The 25,123-nt window shown below is 60.9% G+C and overlaps 2 non-coding genes across 2 annotated transcripts; both read left to right on the top strand.

Moving 5' to 3' along the window:
- Positions 1 to 12,404: 12,404 nt before the first annotated feature.
- LOC131867427 (5S ribosomal RNA) lies at positions 12,405 to 12,523 on the top strand. The gene has a single exon (XR_009365980.1). It is a non-coding gene; the product is annotated as a 5S ribosomal RNA (ribosomal RNA).
- Positions 12,524 to 20,327: 7,804 nt separating this feature from the next.
- Positions 20,328 to 20,446, top strand: LOC131867426 (5S ribosomal RNA). Its single transcript, XR_009365979.1, has one exon. It is a non-coding gene; the product is annotated as a 5S ribosomal RNA (ribosomal RNA).
- The last annotated feature ends 4,677 nt before the right edge of the window (positions 20,447 to 25,123 follow it).

Below are 25,123 nucleotides of genomic sequence, written 5' to 3'. Positions count from 1 at the left end.
AAACATAGCTGGGCGAGGCGCTCACTCCGCTCTTTAATATCTCGTTAATACCGCCAAGGAAATGGCACAAGCACACACACACAAGCATCCTCGGAAGAGGACAGTTCGAGTGACAGGTCAAATCCAAGAGTTCCGAAGACTACCTCCAGGAACAATCGGGAACAAGACCGATTACAAGTCGTCGAGTCTGTTACTGGGCGAACACGAGATGCGCACAGGAAATCGATCAGCCCTCACAATGGCCCAAGGCCAGAGATCGGACTGCTACGATTTACCCCAACAATCATCGTGCCACTCTTCGCAGAGAGGTGATAGACGCCAACGAGCCCGCGCATAGAAATCGAGGTGTAAAAAGGGCGTTGAAGGCAGGAAGCCTGGACGAAAGAGGCTACGAGGTCACCTCGAAGCGGTCTAAGAATCGGGCGCACTTGGGGCGACTACCAGTGCCAACCCCTTATCCCGCGGTGCGTCCGACACACAGAAATTTCCAAGGCGGCCAAGGAGCCTCCCCGCATAGCAATCGGGGTGTGAGGTTACGGATGCAGCATTGATAGCAATCGAGGTGTGAGGCGAAGGATGCAGAAGTGAGAGCCGAGGGATGTAGCAGAGATAGCAATCGGGGTGTGTGATGCAGAAGAGATAGCAATCGAGGTGTGCGGTGGGAAGGGCCCAGCAGCCAGAATGCATGAAGCGACGGATGAAGCAGTGATGACAACCGGGCTGTGAGGAGAGGAGGGATGCAGCCAAGAAAGCAATCAGGGCTCGAGGCAAGGGATGCATCAAGGATAGCAATCATGTTGTGAGGCGAGATTCCAAAGGCTAAACGTGAGAGGCTGCAGGGTCGACTCAGAGAGGTCTATGCATGTGAGAGGCTGAAAGCAAGGTCGACTCGGAGCGGTCTATGCATCGGGCGCGCTTGGGGCGACTACCAGTGCCAACCCCTTATCCCGCGACGCGTCCGACAAAGAGAACGTTCCAAGGCGGCAGAGGAGGTTACCAGCCGAAGGATGCAGTAGCAATAACAGGTATAGTTCCGCGGCGGCCGAGAAGACTCACTGCATAGGAATCGGGATGCGAGGCGAGGGATGCGGCGGGAAGGCCCCGACGGCTAAACGGAAGAGGCTGCAGGGCCGCCTCGGAATGGTCCAAGCATCGGATGCGATTGGGACGACTACCAGTGCCAACCCCTTATCCCGCGATGCGTCCGATACACAGATAGTTCCAAGGCGGCCGAGGAGCCTCACCGCATATCAATCGGGGTGCGAGGCGAGGGATGGGGCGGGAAGGCCCCAACGGCTAGACGGAAGAGGCTTCAGGGCCACCTCGGAATGGTCCAAGCATCGGACGCGCTTGGGGCGACTGCCAGTGCCAACCCCTTATCCCGCGATGCGTCCGATACACAGATGGTTCCAAGGCGGCCGAGGAGCCTCACCGCATAGCAATCGGGGGTGCGAGGCGAGGGATGGGGCGGGAAGGCCCCAACGGCTAGACGGAAGAGGCTTCAGGGCCGCCTAGGAATGGTCCAAGCATCGGACACGCTTGGGGCGACTACCAGTGACAGCCCCCTATCCCGCGATGCGTCCGATACGAAGATGGTTCCAAGGCGGCCGAGGAGCCTCACCGCATAGCAATCGGGGTGCGAGGTGGGGGATGCGGCGAGATGGCCCCAACGGCTAGACGGAAGAGGCCACAGGGCCGCGTCGGAATAGTCCAAGCATCGGACGCGCTTGGGGCGACTACCAGTGACAACCCCTTATCCCGCGATGCGTCCGATACGAAGATAGTTCCAAGGCGGCCGAGGAGCCTCACCGCATAGCAATCGGGGTGCGAGGTGGGGGATGCGGCGAGATGGCCCCAACGGCTAGACGGAAGAGGCTGCAGGGCCGCCTCGGAATAGTCCAAGCATCGGACGCGCTTGGGGCCACTACCAGTGACAACCCCTTATCCCGCGATGCGTCCGATACGAAGATAGTTCCAAGGCGGCCGAAGAGCCTCACCGCATAGCAATCGGGGTGCGAGGTGGGGGATGCGGCGAGATGGCCCCAACGGCTAGACGGAAGAGGCCACAGGGCCGCCTCGGAATAGTCCAAGCATCGGACGCGCTTGGGGCGACTACCAGTGACAACCCCTTATCCCGCGATGCGTCCGATACGAAGATAGTTCCCAGGCGGCCGAGGAGCCTCACCGCATAGCAATCGGGGTGCGAGGCGAGGGATGCGGCGAGATGGCCCCAAAGGCTAGACGGAAGAGGCTGCAGGGCTGCCTCGGAATAGTCCAAGCATCGGACGCGCTTGGGGCGACTACCACTGCCAACCCCTTATCCCGCGATGCGTCCGATACACAGATAGTTCCGAGGCGGCCGAGGAGGTGGGGGATGCAGCGAGATGGCCCCAACGGCTAGACGGAAGAGGCTGCAGGGCCGCCTCGGAATAGTCCAAGCATCGGACGCGCTTGGGGCGACTACCAGTGACAACCCCTTATCCCGCGATGCGTCCGATACACAGATAGTTCCGAGGCGGCCAAGGAGCCTCACCGCATAGCAATCGTGGTGCGAGGTGGGGGATGCGGCGAGATGGCCCCAACGGCTAGACGGAAGAGGCTGCAGGGCCGCCTCGGAATGGTCCAAGCATCGGATGCGCTTGGGGCGACTACCACTGCCAACCCCTTATCCCGCGATGCGTCCGATACACAGATAGTTCCAAGGCGGCCGAGGAGCCTCACAGCATAGCAATCAGGGTGCGAGGCGAGGGATGCGGCGAGAAAGCCCCAACGGCTAGAGGGAAGAGGCTTCAGGTCCGCCTCGGAATGGTCCAAGCATCGGACGCGCTTGGGGCGACTACCAGTGACAACCCCTTATCCCGCGACGCGTCCGATACACAGATAGTTCCAAGGCGGCCGAGGAGCCTCACCGCATAGCAATCGGGGTGCGAGGCGAGGGATGCGGCGAGAAGGACCCAACGGCTACACGGAAGAGGCTTCGGGGCCGCCTCGGAATGGTCCAAGCATCGGACGCGCTTGGGGCGACTACCAGTGACAACCCCTTATCCCGCGACGCGTCCGATACACAGATAGTTCCAAGGCGGCCGAGGAGCCTCACCGCATAGCAATCGGGGTGCGAGGCGAGGGATGCGGCGAGAAGGACCCAACGGCTACACGGAAGAGGCTTCGGGGCCGCCTCGGAATGGTCCAAGCATCGGACGCGCTTGGGGCGACTACCAGTGACAACCCCTTATCCCGCGACGCGTCCGATACACAGATAGTTCCAAGGCGGCCGAGGAGCCTCACCGCATAGCAATCGGGGTGCGAGGCGAGGGATGCGGCGAGAAGGACCCAACGGCTAGACGGAAGAGGCTTCGGGTCCGCCTCGGAATGGTCCAAGCATCGGACGCGCTTGGGGCGACTACCAGTGACAACCCCTTATCCCGCGACGCGTCCGATACACAGATAGTTCCAAGGCGGCCGAGGAGCCTCACCGCATAGCAATCGGGGTGCGAGGCGAGGGATGCGGCGAGAAGGACCCAACGGCTAGACGGAAGAGGCTTCGGGTCCGCCTCGGAATGGTCCAAGCATCGGACGCGCTTGGGGCGACTACCAGTGACAACCCCTTATCCCGCGACGCGTCCGATACACAGATAGTTCCAAGGCGGCCGAGGAGCCTCACCGCATAGCAATCGGGGTGCGAGGCGAGGGATGCGGCGAGAAGGACCCAACGGCTAGACGGAAGAGGCTTCGGGTCCGCCTCGGAATGGTCCAAGCATCGGACGCGCTTGGGGCGACTACCAGTGACAACCCCTTATCCCGCGACGCGTCCGATACACAGATAGTTCCGAGGCGGCCGAGGAGCCTCACCGCATAGCAATCGGGGTGCGAGGCGAAGGATGCGGCGAGAAGGACCCAACGGCTAGACGGAAGAGGCTTCGGGTCCGCCTCGGAATGGTCCAAGCATCGGACGCGCTTGGGGCGACTACCAGTGACAACCCCTTATCCCGCGACGCGTCCGATACACAGATAGTTCCAAGGCGGCCGAGGAGCCTCACCGCATAGCAATCGGGGTGCGAGGCGAGGGATGCGGCGAGAAGGACCCAACGGCTAGACGGAAGAGGCTTCAGGGCCGCCTCGGAATGGTCCAAGCATCGAACGCGCTTGGGGCGACTACCAGTGACAACCCCTTATCCCGCGACGCGTCCGATACACAGATAGTTCCGAGGCGGCCGAGGAGCCTCACCGCATAGCAATCGGGGTGCGAGGCGAGGGATGCGGCGAGAAGGACCCAACGGCTAGACGGAAGAGGCTTCAGGGCCGCCTCGGAATGGTCCAAGCATCGGACGCGCTTGGGGCGACTACCAGTGACAACCCCTTATCCCGCGACGCGTCCGATACACAGATAGTTCCGAGGCGGCCGAGGAGCCTCACCGCATAGCAATCGGGGTGCGAGGCGAGGGATGCGGCGAGAAGGACCCAACGGCTAGACGGAAGAGGCTTCAGGGCCGCCTCGGAATGGTCCAAGCATCGGACGCGCTTGGGGCGACTACCAATGACAACCCCTTATCCCGCGACGCGTCCGATACACAGATAGTTCCGAGGCGGCCGAGGAGCCTCACCGCATAGCAATCGGGGTGCGAGGCGAGGGATGCGGCGAGAAGGACCCAACGGCTAGACGGAAGAGGCTTCAGGGCCGCCTCGGAATGGTCCAAGCATCGGACGCGCTTGGGGCGACTACCAGTGACAACCCCTTATCCCGCGACGCGTCCGATACACAGATAGTTCCGAGGCGGCCGAGGAGCCTCACCGCATAGCAATCGGGGTGCAAGGCGAGGGATGCGGCGAGAAGGACCCAACGGCTAGACGGAAGAGGCTTCAGGGCCGCCTCGGAATGGTCCAAGCATCGGACGCGCTTGGGGCGACTACCAGTGACAACCCCTTATCCCGCGACGCGTCCGATACACAGATAGTTCCGAGGCGGCCGAGGAGCCTCACCGCATAGCAATCGGGGTGCGAGGCGAGGGATGCGGCGAGAAGGACCCAACGGCTAGACGGAAGAGGCTTCAGGGCCGCCTCGGAATGGTCCAAGCATCGGACGCGCTTGGGGCGACTACCGTTGCCAACCCCTTATCCCGCGATGCGTCTGATACACAGATAGTTCCGAGGCGGCCGAGGAGCCTCACCGCATAGCAATCGGGTTGCGAGGCAGATTATTGGGAAGGGAACCCCCTGGGATGCGGCTCAAGCAGTGCCCAAAGGGACTGGAATGCGGAATCACATCGAGAGACCCAAATGCTATACGAGGGCTCAAATCGAATTATCGATTTGGCCACGACATGGACGCATCGGAACGACTACCTTTGCCGAACCACTCGCAATTGCATCCATACCGAAACCAATAGACATTTCCGTTAGAGCCCTCGCATAGCATTCGGGAATCTCGCATGCCCCTCTAAATCGACCAATGCTGGCGCTCAATGAAAATCCGAGCGCTACCACCGTTCGAGCGCCAGCATTGGTCGAGTTAGAGGGGCACGGGGGAGAATGCTCCAGTCAACACCTCCCCTATATAAGTTATTTGTCCGATTCTCGCACAACCGTAGTCTGCCTCGTCGAATCAAACAACGGTCCCAGATTCCGACTTCCGTTCCGTAGAGACCCAAAAGCTAGATGGAGGCTCGCAAGAAAGAGAGTCGGCGCATAGCAATCGGGTTTCTCGAACGTTTAGGGACCGAGCTCACTTGCGGATAGGGCAAAATCCGCCAAGCAACCCAAAAGCTAGACGGGGGCTCGAATCGAATCGCCTAGGCGGCCACAACAACGACGTGTTGGATCGACTACCAGTGCCAAACCATTCAGCAAGACTAGTCTGTGTCGAGGCCGGATAGAGATTCTCAGAGAGCGCCCGCATAGCATTTAGGAGACCTGCCGCGTCCCTCACACTCGACAAATGGTGGTGCACGTTTATAAATCCGAGCGATCCCAACCCTTTCAAGCACCAACATCGGTCGAGATAGAGGGGCACGGAGGGGGCTGCGTGAGACAACACAGTCCCCTATATAAGTTATTTGTCCGATTCTCACACATCCGAAGAATGGTCATCAAATCGGACAACAGCCCAAACTTCCGACTTCCGTCCCAGAAAGCCCAAGAGCTATCTAAAACGTTCATGGCCGGAACTCGATCGCGGCTATACCAGTCCGCCAAGCAACCCAAAAGCTAGACTGGAGCTCTAGTCGAATCACCTCTGTGGCCATTGCAAGGACGTGTTGGAGCGACTACCATTGCCGAACCATTCCGCAGGTCGAGTCCATACCAAGGCCGCATAGAGATTCACGATGAGCTCCTGCATAGCAATCAGGAGACTTGCCGTGTCCATCACAATCGATAAATCCTGGTGCAAGATTTTTGCATCCGAGCGCTCCAACCAGTCGAGCACCAGCATCAATCGACATAAACGGGCACGGGGGGAGGATGCTCGAGAACACTACCTCCCCTATATAAGTTATTTGTCCGATTCTCAAGCAGCCGAAGTCTGGTCATCGAATCGGGTCAAAGACCACAACTTCCGACTTTACCCACAATGCAAGTCATCGAATCGAACATCGGCCCCCGAGTCGGACTCCATGCGTATGTCAGGTCATCGGACCCAAATTCCGCCTTCCTGCGCATGGCGGGCCATCAATATCAACTCGGTCATCGGACCCAAACTCCGCCTTTTTGCGTATGGCACGCCTTCAAATCGGTCATCGGACCCAAATTCCGCCTTCCTGTGCATGGCGGGCCATCAACATCAACTCGGTCATCGGACCCAAATTCCGCCTTTCTGCGCATGGCACGCCATCAACTCGGTCATCGGACCCAAATTCCGCCTTCCTGCGCATGGCAGGTCATCGGACACAAATTCAGACCTCGCCAATATGCCTACGTATCGAATCGGTCATCGGACCCAACTTCCGACTTCATCCATACTGTAGGGTCTTTGAGGTTGGCGCGGTGCGCTCAACCCAGGGAGTCGACCCATCGAAGCATACACCTCCCCTATATAAGCTATTTGTCCGATTCCCACACCTGTGTAGTTTGCACCTCTGACCAGGACATCGACCCCAACTTCCGAACTCGACTGCAACGACGGCACCAGCGCCTTGGTGCGCACCTTGCGACGCACAGTCCCAACATTCGCCTTCCTGCACATGGCAGGTCATCGGACCCAAATTCCGACCTCGCGAGTATGCCTACATATCGAATCGGTCATCGGACCCAACTTCCGACTTCATCCATACCGTAGGGTCTTTGAGGTTGGCGCGGTGCGCTCAACCCGGGGAGTCGACCCAACGAAGCATACACCTCCCCTATATAAGCTATTTGTCCGATTCCCACACCTGTGTAGTTTGCACCTCCGATCAAGACATCGACCCCAACTTCCGAACTCGCCTCCAACGACCGAACCAGCGCCTTGGTGCGCACCTTGCAACGCACAGTGCCAACATTCGCCTTCCTGCACGTGGCAGGTCATCGGACCCAAATTCCGACCTCGCGAGTATGCCTACATATCGAATCGGTCATCGGACCCAACTTCCGACTTCATCCATACCGTAGGGTCTTTGAGGTTGGCGCGGTGCGCTCAACCCGGGGAGTCGACCCAACGAAGCATACACCTCCCCTATATAAGCTATTTGTCCGATTCCCACACCTGTGTAGCTTGCACCTCCGATCAGGACATCGACCCCAACTTCCGAACTCGACTAAAAAGACCGCACCAGCGCCTTGGTGTGCACCTTGCAACGCACAGTGTCAACATTCGCCTTCCTGCACATGGCAGGTCATCGGACCCAAATTCCGACCTCATGAGCATACCTACTAATCGAATCGGTCATCGGACCCAACTTCCGACTTCATCCATACCGTAGGGTCTTTGAGGTTGGCGCGGTGCGCTCAACCTGGGGAGTCGACCCATCGAAGCATACACCTCCCCTATATAAGCTATTTGTCCGATTCCGACACCTGTGTAGTTTGCACCTCCGCTCAGGACATCGACCCCAACTTCCGAACTCGCCTGCAACGACCGAACCAGCGCCTTGGTGCGCACCAAAAGTGCGCACTTTTGGAGGGCACTTTTGTGCGCTCCAAAGGTGCGCACTTTTGGAGGGCACTTTTCTGCGCTCCAAAGGTGCGCACTTTTGGAGGGCACTTTTTGGAGGGCACTTTTCTGCGCTCCAAAGGTGCGCACTTTTGGAGGGCACTTTTTGGAGGGCACTTTTCTGCGCTCCAAAGGTGCGCACTTTTGGAGGGCACTTTTTGGAGGGCACTTTTCTGCGCTCCAAAGGTGCGCACTTTTGGAGGGCACTTTTTGGAGGGCACTTTTCTGCGCTCCAAAGGTGCGCACTTTTGGAGGGCACTTTTTGGAGGGCACTTTTCTGCGCTCCAAAGGTGCGCACTTTTGGAGGGCACTTTTTGGAGGGCACTTTTCTGCGCTCCAAAGGTGCGCACTTTTGGAGGGCACTTTTTGGAGGGCACTTTTCTGCGCTCCAAAGGTGCGCACTTTTGGAGGGCACTTTTTGGAGGGCACTTTTCTGCGCTCCAAAGGTGCGCACTTTTGGAGGGCACTTTTTGGAGGGCACTTTTCTGCGCTCCAAAGGTGCGCACTTTTGGAGGGCACTTTTGTGCACTCCAAAGGTGCGCACTTTTGGAGGGCACTTTTCCTGTGCTCCAAAGGTGCACACCTAGGTGAGCACCTTCGACCACACCTTGTAGCACACCAAACTCTGACTTTCGACTTCATCCGCAATGCAGGGTCTTTGAGGTTGGCGCAATGCGCACAACCAGGGGAGTCGACCCATCAAACCCAACACCTCCCCTATATAAGCTATTTGTCTGATTCTCATACATGCGTAGCCTGCAGGAGCAATTAGGACATCGACCCCAACTTTCGGCTTCTAAACGAAAACAAGGTCTTTGAGGTTGGTGTAATGCGAACAACTAGGGGAGTCAACCCATCAAACCCAACACCTCCCCTATATAAGCTATTTGTCTGATTCTCATACATGTGTAGTCTACAGGAGCAATTAGGACATCGACCCCAACTTTTGACTTCTTAACGAAAACAAGGTCTTTGAGGTTGACGTAATGCGCACAACCAGGGGAGTCGACCCATCAAACCCAACACCTCCCCTATATAAGCTATTTGTCCGATTCTCATACATGTGTAGCCTGCAGGAGCCATTAGGACATTGACCCCAACTTTTGACTTCTTAACGAAAACAAGGTCTTTGAGGTTGGCGTAATGCGCACAACCAAGGGAGTTGACCCATCAAACCCAACACCTCCCCTATATAAGCTATTTGTCTGATTCTCATACATGTGTAGCCTGCAACAACGATTAGGACATCCACCCCAACTTCTGAATTCGTCTGCGTTGACCGCACCAAAGGTGCACGCCTTGGTGCTCACCAAAATCCGACTTCCGACTTCTTCTGCTATGCGGGGTCTTTGAGGTTGGCGCAGTGCGCACAACCAGGGGAGTCAACCCACCGAATGCAACACCTCCCCTATATAAGCTATTTGTCTGATTCTCATACATGCGTAGACTGCAGCAATGATTAGGACATCCACCCCAACTTTTGACTTCTTAAACAAGACAGGGTCTTTGAAGTTGGTGCAGTGCACACAACCAGGGGAGTCGACCCATCAAACGCAACACCTCCCCTATATAAAGCTATTTGTCCGATTCTCATACGTGTAGTCTGCAGCAGCGATTAGGACATCGACCCCAACTTCCGAATTCGTTTGCATTGACCGCACCAAAGGTGCACGCCTTGGTGTGCACCCTGGAGTGCACTTTGGTGCTCACCTCGGTGCACACTTTGGTGTGCACCTCGGTGTGCACCAAAGGTGCGCACCTTGGAGCGCACCAAAGGTGTACACTTTGGAGCGCACCACATAGGGTCTTTGAGAGGTTGGCGCAGTGCGCACACCAAGGTGGGTGTTGAGGTGCGTGCCGAGGTGGGTGGGTGCTAGGGTGCGCTCCATGGTGGGTGCCAGGGTGGGTGCGTGCTAGGGTGGATTCCAAAGAGGGTCATAGGGTGGGTGCCAAGGTGGGTTGGTGATATAGTGGGTTCAAAGGTGGGTACTAGGGTGGGTTCCAAGGTGGGTCACAAGTTGGGTGCCAGGATGCGTGGGTGTTAGGTTGGGTGCCAAGGTGGGCTCCTGCGTGGGTGGGTGCTAGGGTGGGTTTCAAGGTGGACGCGAGGGCGGGTGCCAAGGTGGGTAACAAGTTGGGTGTTAGGATGGGTGAGTGCTAGAGTGGGTGCCAAGGTGGGTGGGTGCTAAGGTGGATGCCAAGGTGGTTCACAGGGTGGGTGGGTTCTAGGGTGAGTTCCAAGGTGGGTCACAGGTTCAGTGCTAGGGTGGGTGTCAAGGCGGGTGTCGAGGTGCCTGGGTGCTAGGGTGTGGATGCCAATGTGGGTCATAGGGTGGGTACTAGGGTGGGCTGCAATGTGGGTGCCAAGGTGGGTAACATGCTCGGTGGGTTCTAAATTGGGTGCCAGGGTGGGTGTGCACCCACCTTGCCCGAGGTGGGTGCCAAGGTGCCAGTGTGGGTGGGTGCTAAGGTGGATGCCAAGGTGGGTGAGAAGGTGGGTGATAGGTTGAGTGGTAGGATGGGTGGGTGCCAAGATGGGTCACAGGGTGGGTGCAAGGGTGGGTAGGTGCTAGGGTTGGTGTCAGGGTGGGTGGGTGCTAGGTTGGGTTCCAAGGTGGGTGCGAGGGTGAGTGTCAAGGTGGGTCACAGGTTAGGTGCTAGGATGGGTGAGTGCTAGGGTGCAAAGGTGCCAGGGTGGGTGCTAGGATGGGTCGATGCTAGGGTGAGTGGCAAGGTGGGTCCACAAGTGTCAAGGTGGGTGCCGAGGTGGGTGCCAAGTCGGCGACTGCTATGGTGGATGCCAAGGTGGGTCACGGGGTGGGTGCCAAGTTGCTAGGTTGGGTTCCAAGGTGGGTGCCAACGTGGGTGCTAGGGTGCGTGGGTTAAAGGGTGTGTCACAACGTGGGTGCCAGGATGGGTGCGCACCCACACTGGCCAAGACGGGTGCGGGTGCAAGGTTGGGTTCCAAGCCCGGTCACAGGCTGGGTGCTAGGATGGGTGGGTGCCAAGGTGGGCACCAGGGTGGGTGCACCCACCCTGGCCAAGGTGGGTCACGGGGTGGGTCCTAGGGTGGGTAACGGGGTGGGTACTAAGGTGCGTGCCAAGGTGGGTCATAGGGTGGGTGCCAAGGTGGGCACCAGGGTGGGTGTGCACCAACCCTAGCCAGGGTAGGTCACGGGGTGGTTGTCGGGGTGGGCGTCAAGGAGCCAAGGTGGGTGGCAAGTAGCCAAGTTGCGTGCCAAGGTGGGTGTCGGGGTGGGTGCCAAGGATCCAAGGTGGGTGCCAAGGAACCAAGGTGGGTGTCTGGGTGGGTGCCGAGGTGGGAGCCAGGGTGGGTCCCAAGGTGAGTGCAAAGGTGGGTGCCAGGGTCAAGGTGAGTGCCAATGTGGGTTCCAAGGTGCCAGGGTCAGGGTGAGTGCCAATGTGGGTTCAAAGGTGCTAAGTTGGGTGCGAGGTTGGGTGCGAGGGTGGGTGGGTGCCAAGGTGTGCTAGGTGGAAGCCCGGGTGGGTCGGCATCCCATGGGTGTCGAGTTGGGTGCCTGATGGGTGCTTCTTGTCAAGTTTTAGTCGTCGGGACTCATTTCGAGCCTTAGAGGTCGTTTCTTGTCCGGTTGCCCTGTCTTCGACCTGGGAACCCAATTTTGGTCCTCGGGTCCCATTTTTTTTTGTCTCGCATCCCACTTTTGGCCTGTGGCCTTTTCGGGGTCGATTCTCGTTTTGGGCATCAGAGCATGTTTCTTCTCCTAAAACCCAATATTTGTTTATTAAGTCTCGGAACACATTTTTGTTCTCGTGGACCCATCATGGGTCTTGGAACGCATTTGTGGTCCTTGGGTCCCATTTTGCATCCCGAAACTTGTGTTTTGGTGCTTGATCCCTATTTTGGGTGCCCACCTTGCACCAAGTGCGCACCCGGGGCAAACCGAGCGCCTTGGTGCACCGGGGCAAGATCGAGCGTGCACCCGAGGCGCCCCGAACATGCACCAAGGTGCACTCGGCCCACATGTGAGCGCAGGTCGTTGCGCCCGAGGTGGTGTGTGGGCACCGCGTTGCAGACGGGACACTGCACGCACACGACGCCCCCTCCAGGTGCACGCACGTAGGCCGGGCCGGGTGCACACCCGACGCCCTAGCAAGGTGCGCGCACCCGGGCAGGGCTCACACTTGGCGAACGGGGCGCACTTCGCGAGGGAGGGTGTGCACCTCGACGGGGGTGGGTGGCCGGGGTGGATTCGCACGTGGGTCGCGGTTTGCTAAGTACACACTGCGACAAGCTCATAACGGGTGCGATCATACCAGCGTTAGTGCACCGGATCCCATCAGAACTCCGCAGTTAAGCGCGCTTGGGCCGGAGTAGTACTGGGATGGGTGACCTCCCGGGAAGTCCCGGTGTTGCACCCTTTTTTAGTTTTTCGCCGGACGTCGCAATGCTATTTGAATAAACCTTTTGCCCGTTTGCGTTCTCGTCGGGGCCGGGCCGGGCCGGGGTGCGCTGCCCGCACTACCGCGCGCGCGGGGGCGACACCGAGCGCGCACCCGAGGCGCCCCGAGCACACAGGCCACGGTGCAACCCGGGCGTTGTGCGCGCACCCCGGTGCGCCCGAGGTGCTGCGCGCGCACCCAGGTGAAATCGGTGTGCACCTCGGCCAGTGCGCGCTCGGTCGAGTCGCGCACGTTGGCCAAGGTGCACGGTGATGTTTCTTACTCTAAGGTTCCGCACCAGACGCCCGGGACAGGTGAGCGAAGCTGGGCGGGGCCGGGTGCGCGGCCGGGGCAGGTGCACGCAGCTGGAGAGAGCTTTGGAGCACACTTCGGAGCGCACCAATGATGCGCTCCATTCAAAAGTTTCCTGAAAAGGCAAAAAAAGTTGAGATTATAGAATTTCCCACTTGAGAGATTGTAAAAAAAAAAAATTTAAAATGAAGGAAACGCGGGTGCCAAGGTGTGCGCAGCCCAGCCAAGGTGTGCGCACCAAGGCGCCCACCCTGGCGAAGGTGCACGCAAGGTGCGCACCCGAGGCAAACCGGACAATTAACCCAACTTTCGACTTCGCGCGCACCTTGGAGCGCACTTCGGAGCGCTCCTTGGTGCGCACCAATCTTGGGCACCTCGGAGTGCACCATGGCGCCCACCAAGGTGCGCACCCGGGGCAAACCGAGCTCCGACTTCGTGCGCACCTTGGAGCGCACGAAAGGTGCGCACCATGGCGCCCACCAAGGTGCGCAGCCCAGCCAAGGCGTGCGCATCAAGGTGCGCACCCTGGCGAAGGTGCGCACCCGGGGCAAACCGAGCTCCGACTTCGTGCGCACCTTGGAGCGCACAAAAGGTGCGCAACCCAGCCAAGGTGTGCGCACCCCGGTCAAACCGAGCTCCGAATCGTGCGCACCAGAGGTGCACGCCATCGTGCGCACCTTGGAGCACACTTCGGAGCCCTCCTTGGTGCGCGCCGATGTTGCGCACCTCGGAGCGCACCCGGGGAAAACAATGCAATTAACCCGACTTTCGACTTCGTGGGCACCTCGGAGCGCTCTCGGGTTCGCACCTCGGAGCACACCGAGGTGCGCACCTTTGATGCGCTGCCTTCACCAATTTCCAGAAAAGGCAAGAAAACATTGAGAAGGTGTGCGCACCGAGGTGCCCACCCTGGCGAAGGTGCACGCGAGGTGCGCACCCGGGGCAAACCGGGCTCCGACTTCGTGCACGCCGCACCTTGGAGCACACTTCGGAGCGCTCCTTGGTGCGCACCAGGGCGCGCAACCCAGCCGAGGTGCCCACCCCGGCGAAGGTGCACGCGAGGTGCGCACCCGGGGCAAACCGGGCTCCGACTTCGTGCACGCCATGGTGCCCACCGCGGCGAAGGTGCACGTGAGGTGCGCACCCGGGGCAAACCGGGCTCCGACTTCGTGCACGCCGCACCTTGGAGCACACTTCGGAGCGCTCCTTGGTGCGCACCATGGTGCCCACCAGGGCGCGCAACCCCGCCGAAGGTGCACGCGAGGTGCGCACCCGGGGCAAACCGGGCTCCGACTTCGTGCACGCCGCACCTTGGAGCACACTTCGGAGCGCTCCTTGGTGCGCACCATGGTGCCCACCAGGGCGCGCAACCCCGCCGAAGGTGCACGCGAGGTGCGCACCCGGGGCAAACCGGGCTCCGACTTCGTGCACGCCATGGTGCGCACCGCGGCGAAGGTGCGCACTCGGGGCAAACCGGGCTCCGACTTCGTGCACGCCGCACCTTGGAGCACACTTCGGAGCGCTCCTTGGTGCGCACCAGGGCGCGCAACCCAGCCGAGGTGCCCACCCCGGCGAAGGTGCACGCGAGGTGCGTACCCGGGGCAAACCGGGCTCCGACTTCGTGCACGCCGCACCTTGGAGCACACTTCGGAGCGCTCCTTGGTGCGCACCATGGTGCCCACCAGGCCGCGCAACCCAGCCAAGGTGTGCGCACCAAGGTGCACGCGAGGTGCGCACCCGGGGCAAACCGGGGTCCGACTTCGTGCACGCCGCACCTTGGAGCACACATCGGGGCGCTCCCGGGTTCGCACCGGCGTTGCGCACCGTGGTGGGCACCTCGGAGCACACCAAGGTGGGCAGCGAGGTGCGCACCTTTGATGCGATGCCTTCACTAATTTCCATAAAAGGCAAAAAAAAAACGAGATTTTAAAATTTCCGTTTTGAAAGATAGTGAGAAAAAGGGAATGCTGGTGCCATCTTGAGCCCGCCCTGGTGCGCAGCCCAGCCAAGGTGTGCGCACCAAGGTGCCCACCCTGGCGAAGGTGCGCGCCCGGGCAATTAACCCAACTTCCAACTTCGCGCGCGCCAGGGTGGGAGCGCACCCAACAACCGGGCCTGGGAAGAGCCAATGCGAGAAACCCCACCAAACGCTCTGACAAAAAAAGAGGGGGCGCTCCAGTAACCCCGCTTCGGAGCGCACCCTGGGCAAACCCAGCCAAGGTGCCCACCCCGGCCAAGGTGCAGGCGAGGTGCGCACCCGGGGCAAACCGGGCTCCGACAACGTGCACGCCGCACCTTGGAGCACACTTCGTAGCGCTCCCGGGTGCGCACCTCAGAGCACACCAAGGTGGGCAGCGAGGTGCGCACCTTTGATGCGCTGCCTTCACTAATTTCCAGAAAAGGCAAAAAAAAAAGGAGATTTTAAAATTTCCGTTTTGAAAGATAGTGAAAAAAACGGAACGCGCGTGCCATCTTGAGCCCGCCCTGGTGCGCAGCCCAGGTAAGGTGCCCACCCTGGCAAAGGTGCGCACCCGGGCAATTAACCCTACTTCCGACTTCGTGCGCGCCAGGGTGGCAACCGGGCCTCGGAAGAGCCAATGCGAGAAACCCCACCAAACGCTCCGACAAAAAAAGAGGCGGCGCTCCAATAACCCCGCTTCGGAGCGCAGCCGGGGCAAACCCAGCCAAGGTGCCCACCCCGACGAAGGTGCACGCGAGGTGCGCACCCGGGGCAAACCGGGCTCCGACAACGTGCACGCAGCACCTTGGAGCACACTTCGAAGCACTCCCGGGTGCCCACCGGCGTTGCGCACCGTGGTGGGCAGCGAGGTGCGCACCTTTGATGCGCTGCCTTCACTAATTTCCAGAAAAAGGCAAAAAAAAATGAGATTTTAAAATTTCCATTTTGAAAGATAGTGAAAAAAAAGGAACGCGGGTGCCATCTTGAGCCCGCCCTGGTGCGCAGCCCAGGCAAGGCATGCGCACCAAGGTGCCCACCCGAGGTGCACACCCGGGGCAAACCGGGCTCCGACTTCGTGCAGGCCGCACCTTGGAGCACACTTCGGAGCGCTCCTTGGTGCGCACCATGGTGCCCACCAGGGCGCGCAACCCAGCCAAGGTCTGCACACCAAGGTGCCCACCCCGGCGAAGGTGCACGCGAGGTGCGCACCCGGGGCAAACCGGGCTCCGACTTCGTGCACGCCATGGTGCCCACCGCGGCGAAGGTGCACGCGAGGTGCGCACCCGGGGCAAACCGGGCTCCGACTTCGTGCACGCCGCACCTTGGAGCACACTTCGGAGCGCTCCTTGGTGCGCACCATGGTGCCCACCAGGGCGCGCAACCCAGCCAAGGTGTGCGCACCAAGGTGCACGCGAGGTGCGCACCCGGGGCAAACCGGGGTCCGACTTCGTGCACGCCGCACCTTGGAGCACACATCGGAGCGCTCCCAGGTTCGCACCAGCGTTGCGCACCTTTGATGCGCTGCCTTCACTAATTTCCAGAAAAGGCAAAAAAAAACGATATTTTAAAATTTCCGTTCTGAAAGATAGTGAAAAAAACGGAACGCGGGTGCCATCTTGAGCCCTTCCTGGTGCGCAGCCCAGGCAAGTTGTGCGCACCAAGGTGCCCACCCTGGCGGAGGTGCGCGCCCGGGGCAAACCGGGCTCCGACTTCGTGCACTGCATGGTGCCCACCAAGGCGCGCAACCCAGCCAAGGTGCCCACCGCAGCGAAGGTGCACGCGAGGTGCACACCCGGGGCAAACCGGGCTCCGACTTCGTGCACGCCGCACCTTGGAGCACACTTCAGAGCGCTCCTTGGTGCGCACCAGGGCGCGCAACCCAGCCGAGGTGCCCACCCCGGCGAAGGTGCACGCGAGGTGCGCACCCGGGGCAAACCGGGCTCCGACTTCGTGCACGCCATGGTGCCCACCGCGGCGAAGGTGCGCACCCGGGGCAAACCGGGCTCCGACTTCGTGCACGCCGCACCTTGGAGCACACTTCGGAGCGCTCCTTGGTGCGCACCATGGTGCCCACCAGGCCGCGCAACCCAGCCAAGGTGTGCGCACCAAGGTGCACGCGAGGTGCGCACCCGGGGCAAACCGGGGTCCGACTTCGTGCACGCCGCACCTTGGAGCACACATCGGGGCGCTCCCGGGTTCGCACCGGCGTTGCGCACCGTGGTGGGCACCTCGGAGCACACCAAGGTGGGCAGCGAGGTGCGCACCTTTGATGCGATGCCTTCACTAATTTCCATAAAAGGCAAAAAAAAAATGAGATTTTAAAATTTCCGTTTTGAAAGATAGTGAGAAAAAGGGAATGCTGGTGCCATCTTGAGCCCGCCCTGGTGCGCAGCCCAGCCAAGGTTTGCGCACCAAGGTGCCCACCCTGGCGAAGGTGCGCGCCCGGGCAATTAACCCAACTTCCAACTTCGCGCGCGCCAGGGTGGGAGCGCACCCAACAACCGGGCCTGGGAAGAGCCAATGCGAGAAACCCCACCAAACTCTCTGACAAAAAAAGAGGGGGCGCTCCAGTAACCCCGCTTCGGAGCGCACCCTGGGCAAACCCAGCCAAGGTGCCCACCCCGGCCAAGGTGCAGGCGAGGTGCGCACCCGGGGCAAACCGGGCTCCGACAACGTGCACGCCGCACCTTGGAGCACACTTCGTAGCGCTCCCGGGTGCGCACCTCAGAGCACACCAAGGTGGGCAGCGAGGTGCGCACCTTTGATGCGCTGCCTTCACTAATTTCCAGAAAAGGCAAAAAAAAAAGGAGATTTTAAAATTTCCGTTTTGAAAGATAGTGAAAAAAACGGAACGCGCGTGCCATCTTGAGCCCGCCCTGGTGCGCAGCCCAGGTAAGGTGCCACCCTGGCAAAGGTGCGCACCCGGGCAATTAACCCTACTTCCGACTTCGTGCGCGCCAGGGTGGCAACCGGGCCTCGGAAGAGCCAATGCGAGAAACCCCACCAAACGCTCCGACAAAAAAAGAGGCGGCGCTCCAATAACCCCGCTTCGGAGCGCAGCCGGGGCAAACCAAGCCAAGGTGCCCACCCCGACGAAGGTGCACGCGAGGTGCGCACCCGGGGCAAACCGGGCTCCGACAACGTGCACGCAGCACCTTGGAGCACACTTCGAAGCACTCCCGGGTGCCCACCGGCGTTGCGCACCGTGGTGGGCAGCGAGGTGCGCACCTTTGATGCGCTGCCTTCACTAATTTCCAGAAAAAGGCAAAAAAAAATGAGATTTTAAAATTTCCGTTTTGAAAGATAGTGAAAAAAAAGGAACGCGGGTGCCATCTTGAGCCCGCCCTGGTGCGCAGCCCAGGCAAGGCATGCGCACCAAGGTGCCCACCCGAGGTGCACACCCGGGGCAAACCGGGCTCCGACTTCGTGCAGGCCGCACCTTGGAGCACACTTCGGAGCGCTCCTTGGTGCGCACCATGGTGCCCACCAGGGCGCACCCGGGGCAAACCGGGCTCCGACTTCGTGCACGCCGCACCTTGGAGCACACATCGGAGCGCTCCCAGGTTCGCACCAGCGTTGCGCACCTTTGATGCGCTGCCTTCACTAATTTCCAGAAAAGGCAAAAAAAAACGATATTTTAAAATTTCCGTTCTGAAAGATAGTGAAAAAAACGGAACGCGGGTGCCATCTTGAGCCCTTCCTGATGCGCAGCCCAGGCAAGTTGTGCGCACCAAGGTGCCCACCCTGGCGGAGGTGCGCGCCCGGGGCAAACCGGGCTCCGACTTCGTGCACTGCATGGTGCCCACCAAGGCGCGCAACCCAGCCAAGGTGCCCACCGCAGCGAAGGTGCACGCGAGGTGCGCACCCGAGGTGCACACCCGGGGCAAACCGGGCTCCGACTTCGTGCACGCCGCACCTTGGAGCACACTTCAGAGCGCTCCTTGGTACGCACCAGGGCGCGCAACCCAGCCAAGGTGCTCACCCCGGCGAAGGTGCACGCGAGGTGCGCACCCGGGGCAAACCGGGCTCGGACTTCGTGCACGCCGCACCTTGGAGCACACATCGGAGCGCTCCCGGGTTCGCACCAGCATTGCGCACCTTTGATGCGCTGCCTTCACTAATTTCCAGAAAAGGCAAAAAAAAGAAAAAAATGAGATTTTAAAATTTCCGTTTTGAAAGATAGTGAAAAAAACGGAACGCGGGTGCCATCTTGAGCCCGCCCTGGTGTGCAGCCCAGGCAAGTTGTGCGCACCAAGGCACCCACCCTGGCCAAGGTGGGTCACGGGGTGGGTCCTAGGGTGGGTAACGGGGTGGGTACTAAGGTGCGTGCCAAGGTGGGTCATAGGGTGGGTGCCAAGGTGGGCACCAGGGTGGGTGTGCACCAACCCTAGCCAGGGTAGGTCACGGGGTGGTTGTCGGGGTGGGCGTCAAGGAGCCAAGGTGGGTGGCAAGTAGCCAAGTTGCGTGCCAAGGTGGGTGTCGGGGTGGGTGCCAAGGATCCAAGGTGGGTGCCAAGGAACCAAGGTGGGTGTCTGGGTGGGTGCCGAGGTGGGAGCCAGGGTGGGTCCCAAGGTGAGTGCAAAGGTGGGTGCCAGGGTCAAGGTGAGTGCCAATGTGGGTTCCAAGGTGCCAGGGTCAGGGTGAGTGCCAATGTGGGTTCAAAGGTGCTAAGTTGGGTGCGAGGTTGGGTGCGAGGGTGGGTGGGTGCCAAGGTGTGCTAGGTGGAAGCCCGGGTGGGTCGGCATCCCATGGGTGTCGAGTTGGGTGCCTGATGGGTGCTTCTTGTCAAGTTTTAGTCGTCGGGACTCATTTCGAGCCTTAGAGGTCGTTTCTTGTCCGGTTGCCCTGTCTTCGACCTGGGAACCCAATTTTGGTCCTCGGGTCCCATTTTTTTTTGTCTCGCATCCCACTTTTGGCCTGTGGCCTTTTCGGGGTCGATTCTCGTTTTGGGCATCAGAGCATGTTTCTTCTCCTAAAACCCAATATTTGTTTATTAAGTCTCGGAACACATTTTTGTTCTCGTGGACCCATCATGGGTCTTGGAACGCATTTGTGGTCCTTGGGTCCCATTTTGCATCCCGAAACTTGTGTTTTGGTGCTTGATCCCTATTTTGGGTGCCCACCTTGCACCAAGTGCGCACCCGGGGCAAACCGAGCGCCTTGGTGCACCGGGGCAAGATCGAGCGTGCACCCGAGGCGCCCCGAACATGCACCAAGGTGCACTCGGCCCACATGTGAGCGCAGGTCGTTGCGCCCGAGGTGGTGTGTGGGCACCGCGTTGCAGACGGGACACTGCACGCACACGACGCCCCCTCCAGGTGCACGCACGTAGGCCGGGCCGGGTGCACACCCGACGCCCTAGCAAGGTGCGCGCACCCGGGCAGGGCTCACACTTGGCGAACGGGGCGCACTTCGCGAGGGAGGGTGTGCACCTCGACGGGGGTGGGTGGCCGGGGTGGATTCGCACGTGGGTCGCGGTTTGCTAAGTACACACTGCGACAAGCTCATAACGGGTGCGATCATACCAGCGTTAGTGCACCGGATCCCATCAGAACTCCGCAGTTAAGCGCGCTTGGGCCGGAGTAGTACTGGGATGGGTGACCTCCCGGGAAGTCCCGGTGTTGCACCCTTTTTTAGTTTTTCGCCGGGCGTCGCAATGCTATTTGAATAAACCTTTTGCCCGTTTGCGTTCTCGTCGGGGCCGGGCCGGGCCGGGGTGCGCTGCCCGCACTACCGCGCGCGCGGGGGCGACACCGAGCGCGCACCCGAGGCGCCCCGAGCACACAGGCCACGGTGCAACCCGGGCGTTGTGCGCGCACCCCGGTGCGCCCGAGGTGCTGCGCGCGCACCCAGGTGAAATCGGTGTGCACCTCGGCCAGTGCGCGCTCGGTCGAGTCGCGCACGTTGGCCAAGGTGCACGGTGATGTTTCTTACTCTAAGGTTCCGCACCAGACGCCCGGGACAGGTGAGCGAAGCTGGGCGGGGCCGGGTGCGCGGCCGGGGCAGGTGCACGCAGCTGGAGAGAGCTTTGGAGCACACTTCGGAGCGCACCAATGATGCGCTCCATTCAAAAGTTTCCTGAAAAGGCAAAAAAAGTTGAGATTATAGAATTTCCCACTTGAGAGATTGTAAAAAAAAAAAATTTAAAATGAAGGAAACGCGGGTGCCAAGGTGTGCGCAGCCCAGCCAAGGTGTGCGCACCAAGGCGCCCACCCTGGCGAAGGTGCACGCAAGGTGCGCACCCGAGGCAAACCGGACAATTAACCCAACTTTCGACTTCGCGCGCACCTTGGAGCGCACTTCGGAGCGCTCCTTGGTGCGCACCAATCTTGGGCACCTCGGAGTGCACCATGGCGCCCACCAAGGTGCGCACCCGGGGCAAACCGAGCTCCGACTTCGTGCGCACCTTGGAGCGCACGAAAGGTGCGCACCATGGCGCCCACCAAGGTGCGCAGCCCAGCCAAGGCGTGCGCATCAAGGTGCGCACCCTGGCGAAGGTGCGCACCCGGGGCAAACCGAGCTCCGACTTCGTGCGCACCTTGGAGCGCACAAAAGGTGCGCAACCCAGCCAAGGTGTGCGCACCCCGGTCAAACCGAGCTCCGAATCGTGCGCACCAGAGGTGCACGCCATCGTGCGCACCTTGGAGCACACTTCGGAGCCCTCCTTGGTGCGCGCCGATGTTGCGCACCTCGGAGCGCACCCGGGGAAAACAATGCAATTAACCCGACTTTCGACTTCGTGGGCACCTCGGAGCGCTCTCGGGTTCGCACCTCGGAGCACACCGAGGTGCGCACCTTTGATGCGCTGCCTTCACCAATTTCCAGAAAAGGCAAGAAAACATTGAGAAGGTGTGCGCACCGAGGTGCCCACCCTGGCGAAGGTGCACGCGAGGTGCGCACCCGGGGCAAACCGGGCTCCGACTTCGTGCACGCCGCACCTTGGAGCACACTTCGGAGCGCTCCTTGGTGCGCACCAGGGCGCGCAACCCAGCCGAGGTGCCCACCCCGGCGAAGGTGCACGCGAGGTGCGCACCCGGGGCAAACCGGGCTCCGACTTCGTGCACGCCATGGTGCCCACCGCGGCGAAGGTGCACGTGAGGTGCGCACCCGGGGCAAACCGGGCTCCGACTTCGTGCACGCCGCACCTTGGAGCACACTTCGGAGCGCTCCTTGGTGCGCACCATGGTGCCCACCAGGGCGCGCAACCCCGCCGAAGGTGCACGCGAGGTGCGCACCCGGGGCAAACCGGGCTCCGACTTCGTGCACGCCGCACCTTGGAGCACACTTCGGAGCGCTCCTTGGTGCGCACCATGGTGCCCACCAGGGCGCGCAACCCCGCCGAAGGTGCACGCGAGGTGCGCACCCGGGGCAAACCGGGCTCCGACTTCGTGCACGCCATGGTGCGCACCGCGGCGAAGGTGCGCACCCGGGGCAAACCGGGCTCCGACTTCGTGCACGCCGCACCTTGGAGCACACTTCGGAGCGCTCCTTGGTGCGCACCAGGGCGCGCAACCCAGCCGAGGTGCCCACCCCGGCGAAGGTGCACGCGAGGTGCGTACCCGGGGCAAACCGGGCTCCGACTTCGTGCACGCCGCACCTTGGAGCACACTTCGGAGCGCTCCTTGGTGCGCACCATGGTGCCCACCAGGCCGCGCAACCCAGCCAAGGTGTGCGCACCAAGGTGCACGCGAGGTGCGCACCCGGGGCAAACCGGGGTCCGACTTCGTGCACGCCGCACCTTGGAGCACACATCGGGGCGCTCCCGGGTTCGCACCGGCGTTGCGCACCGTGGTGGGCACCTCGGAGCACACCAAGGTGGGCAGCGAGGTGCGCACCTTTGATGCGATGCCTTCACTAATTTCCATAAAAGGCAAAAAAAAAACGAGATTTTAAAATTTCCGTTTTGAAAGATAGTGAGAAAAAGGGAATGCTGGTGCCATCTTGAGCCCGCCCTGGTGCGCAGCCCAGCCAAGGTGTGCGCACCAAGGTGCCCACCCTGGCGAAGGTGCGCGCCCGGGCAATTAACCCAACTTCCAACTTCGCGCGCGCCAGGGTGGGAGCGCACCCAACAACCGGGCCTGGGAAGAGCCAATGCGAGAAACCCCACCAAACGCTCTGACAAAAAAAGAGGGGGCGCTCCAGTAACCCCGCTTCGGAGCGCACCCTGGGCAAACCCAGCCAAGGTGCCCACCCCGGCCAAGGTGCAGGCGAGGTGCGCACCCGGGGCAAACCGGGCTCCGACAACGTGCACGCCGCACCTTGGAGCACACTTCGTAGCGCTCCCGGGTGCGCACCTCAGAGCACACCAAGGTGGGCAGCGAGGTGCGCACCTTTGATGCGCTGCCTTCACTAATTTCCAGAAAAGGCAAAAAAAAAAGGAGATTTTAAAATTTCCGTTTTGAAAGATAGTGAAAAAAACGGAACGCGCGTGCCATCTTGAGCCCGCCCTGGTGCGCAGCCCAGGTAAGGTGCCCACCCTGGCAAAGGTGCGCACCCGGGCAATTAACCCTACTTCCGACTTCGTGCGCGCCAGGGTGGCAACCGGGCCTCGGAAGAGCCAATGCGAGAAACCCCACCAAACGCTCCGACAAAAAAAGAGGCGGCGCTCCAATAACCCCGCTTCGGAGCGCAGCCGGGGCAAACCCAGCCAAGGTGCCCACCCCGACGAAGGTGCACGCGAGGTGCGCACCCGGGGCAAACCGGGCTCCGACAACGTGCACGCAGCACCTTGGAGCACACTTCGAAGCACTCCCGGGTGCCCACCGGCGTTGCGCACCGTGGTGGGCAGCGAGGTGCGCACCTTTGATGCGCTGCCTTCACTAATTTCCAGAAAAAGGCAAACAAAAATGAGATTTTAAAATTTCCGTTTTGAAAGATAGTGAAAAAAAAGGAACGCGGGTGCCATCTTGAGCCCGCCCTGGTGCGCAGCCCAGGCAAGGCATGCGCACCAAGGTGCCCACCCGAGGTGCACACGCGGGGCAAACCGGGCTCCGACTTCGTGCAGGCCGCACCTTGGAGCACACTTCGGAGCGCTCCTTGGTGCGCACCATGGTGCCCACCAGGGCGCGCAACCCAGCCAAGGTCTGCACACCAAGGTGCCCACCCCGGCGAAGGTGCACGCGAGGTGCGCACCCGAGGCAAACCGGGCTCCGACTTCGTGCACGCCATGGTGCCCACCGCGGCGAAGGTGCACGCGAGGTGCGCACCCGGGGCAAACCGGGCTCCGACTTCGTGCACGCCGCACCTTGGAGCACACTTCGGAGCGCTCCTTGGTGCGCACCATGGTGCCCACCAGGGCGCGCAACCCAGCCAAGGTGTGCGCACCAAGGTGCACGCGAGGTGCGCACCCGGGGCAAACCGGGGTCCGACTTCGTGCACGCCGCACCTTGGAGCACACATCGGAGCGCTCCCAGGTTCGCACCAGCGTTGCGCACCTTTGATGCGCTGCCTTCACTAATTTCCAGAAAAGGCAAAAAAAAACGATATTTTAAAATTTCCGTTCTGAAAGATAGTGAAAAAAACGGAACGCGGGTGCCATCTTGAGCCCTTCCTGGTGCGCAGCCCAGGCAAGTTGTGCGCACCAAGGTGCCCACCCTGGCGGAGGTGCGCGCCCGGGGCAAACCGGGCTCCGACTTCGTGCACTGCATGGTGCCCACCAAGGCGCGCAACCCAGCCAAGGTGCCCACCGCAGCGAAGGTGCACGCGAGGTGCACACCCGGGGCAAACCGGGCTCCGACTTCGTGCACGCCGCACCTTGGAGCACACTTCAGAGCGCTCCTTGGTGCGCACCAGGGCGCGCAACCCAGCCGAGGTGCCCACCCCGGCGAAGGTGCACGCGAGGTGCGCACCCGGGGCAAACCGGGCTCCGACTTCGTGCACGCCATGGTGCCCACCGCGGCGAAGGTGCGCACCCGGGGCAAACCGGGCTCCGACTTCGTGCACGCCGCACCTTGGAGCACACTTCGGAGCGCTCCTTGGTGCGCACCATGGTGCCCACCAGGCCGCGCAACCCAGCCAAGGTGTGCGCACCAAGGTGCACGCGAGGTGCGCACCCGGGGCAAACCGGGGTCCGACTTCGTGCACGCCGCACCTTGGAGCACACATCGGGGCGCTCCCGGGTTCGCACCGGCGTTGCGCACCGTGGTGGGCACCTCGGAGCACACCAAGGTGGGCAGCGAGGTGCGCACCTTTGATGCGATGCCTTCACTAATTTCCATAAAAGGCAAAAAAAAAACGAGATTTTAAAATTTCCGTTTTGAAAGATAGTGAGAAAAAGGGAATGCTGGTGCCATCTTGAGCCCGCCCTG

Source organism: Cryptomeria japonica, unplaced genomic scaffold (assembly GCF_030272615.1).
Source record: "Cryptomeria japonica unplaced genomic scaffold, Sugi_1.0 HiC_scaffold_172, whole genome shotgun sequence".
Lineage (NCBI taxonomy): Eukaryota > Viridiplantae > Streptophyta > Pinopsida > Cupressales > Cupressaceae > Cryptomeria > Cryptomeria japonica.
The sequence above is the reverse complement of the archived record's forward strand: the minus strand, read 5'-3'. Positions and strand labels throughout refer to the sequence as shown.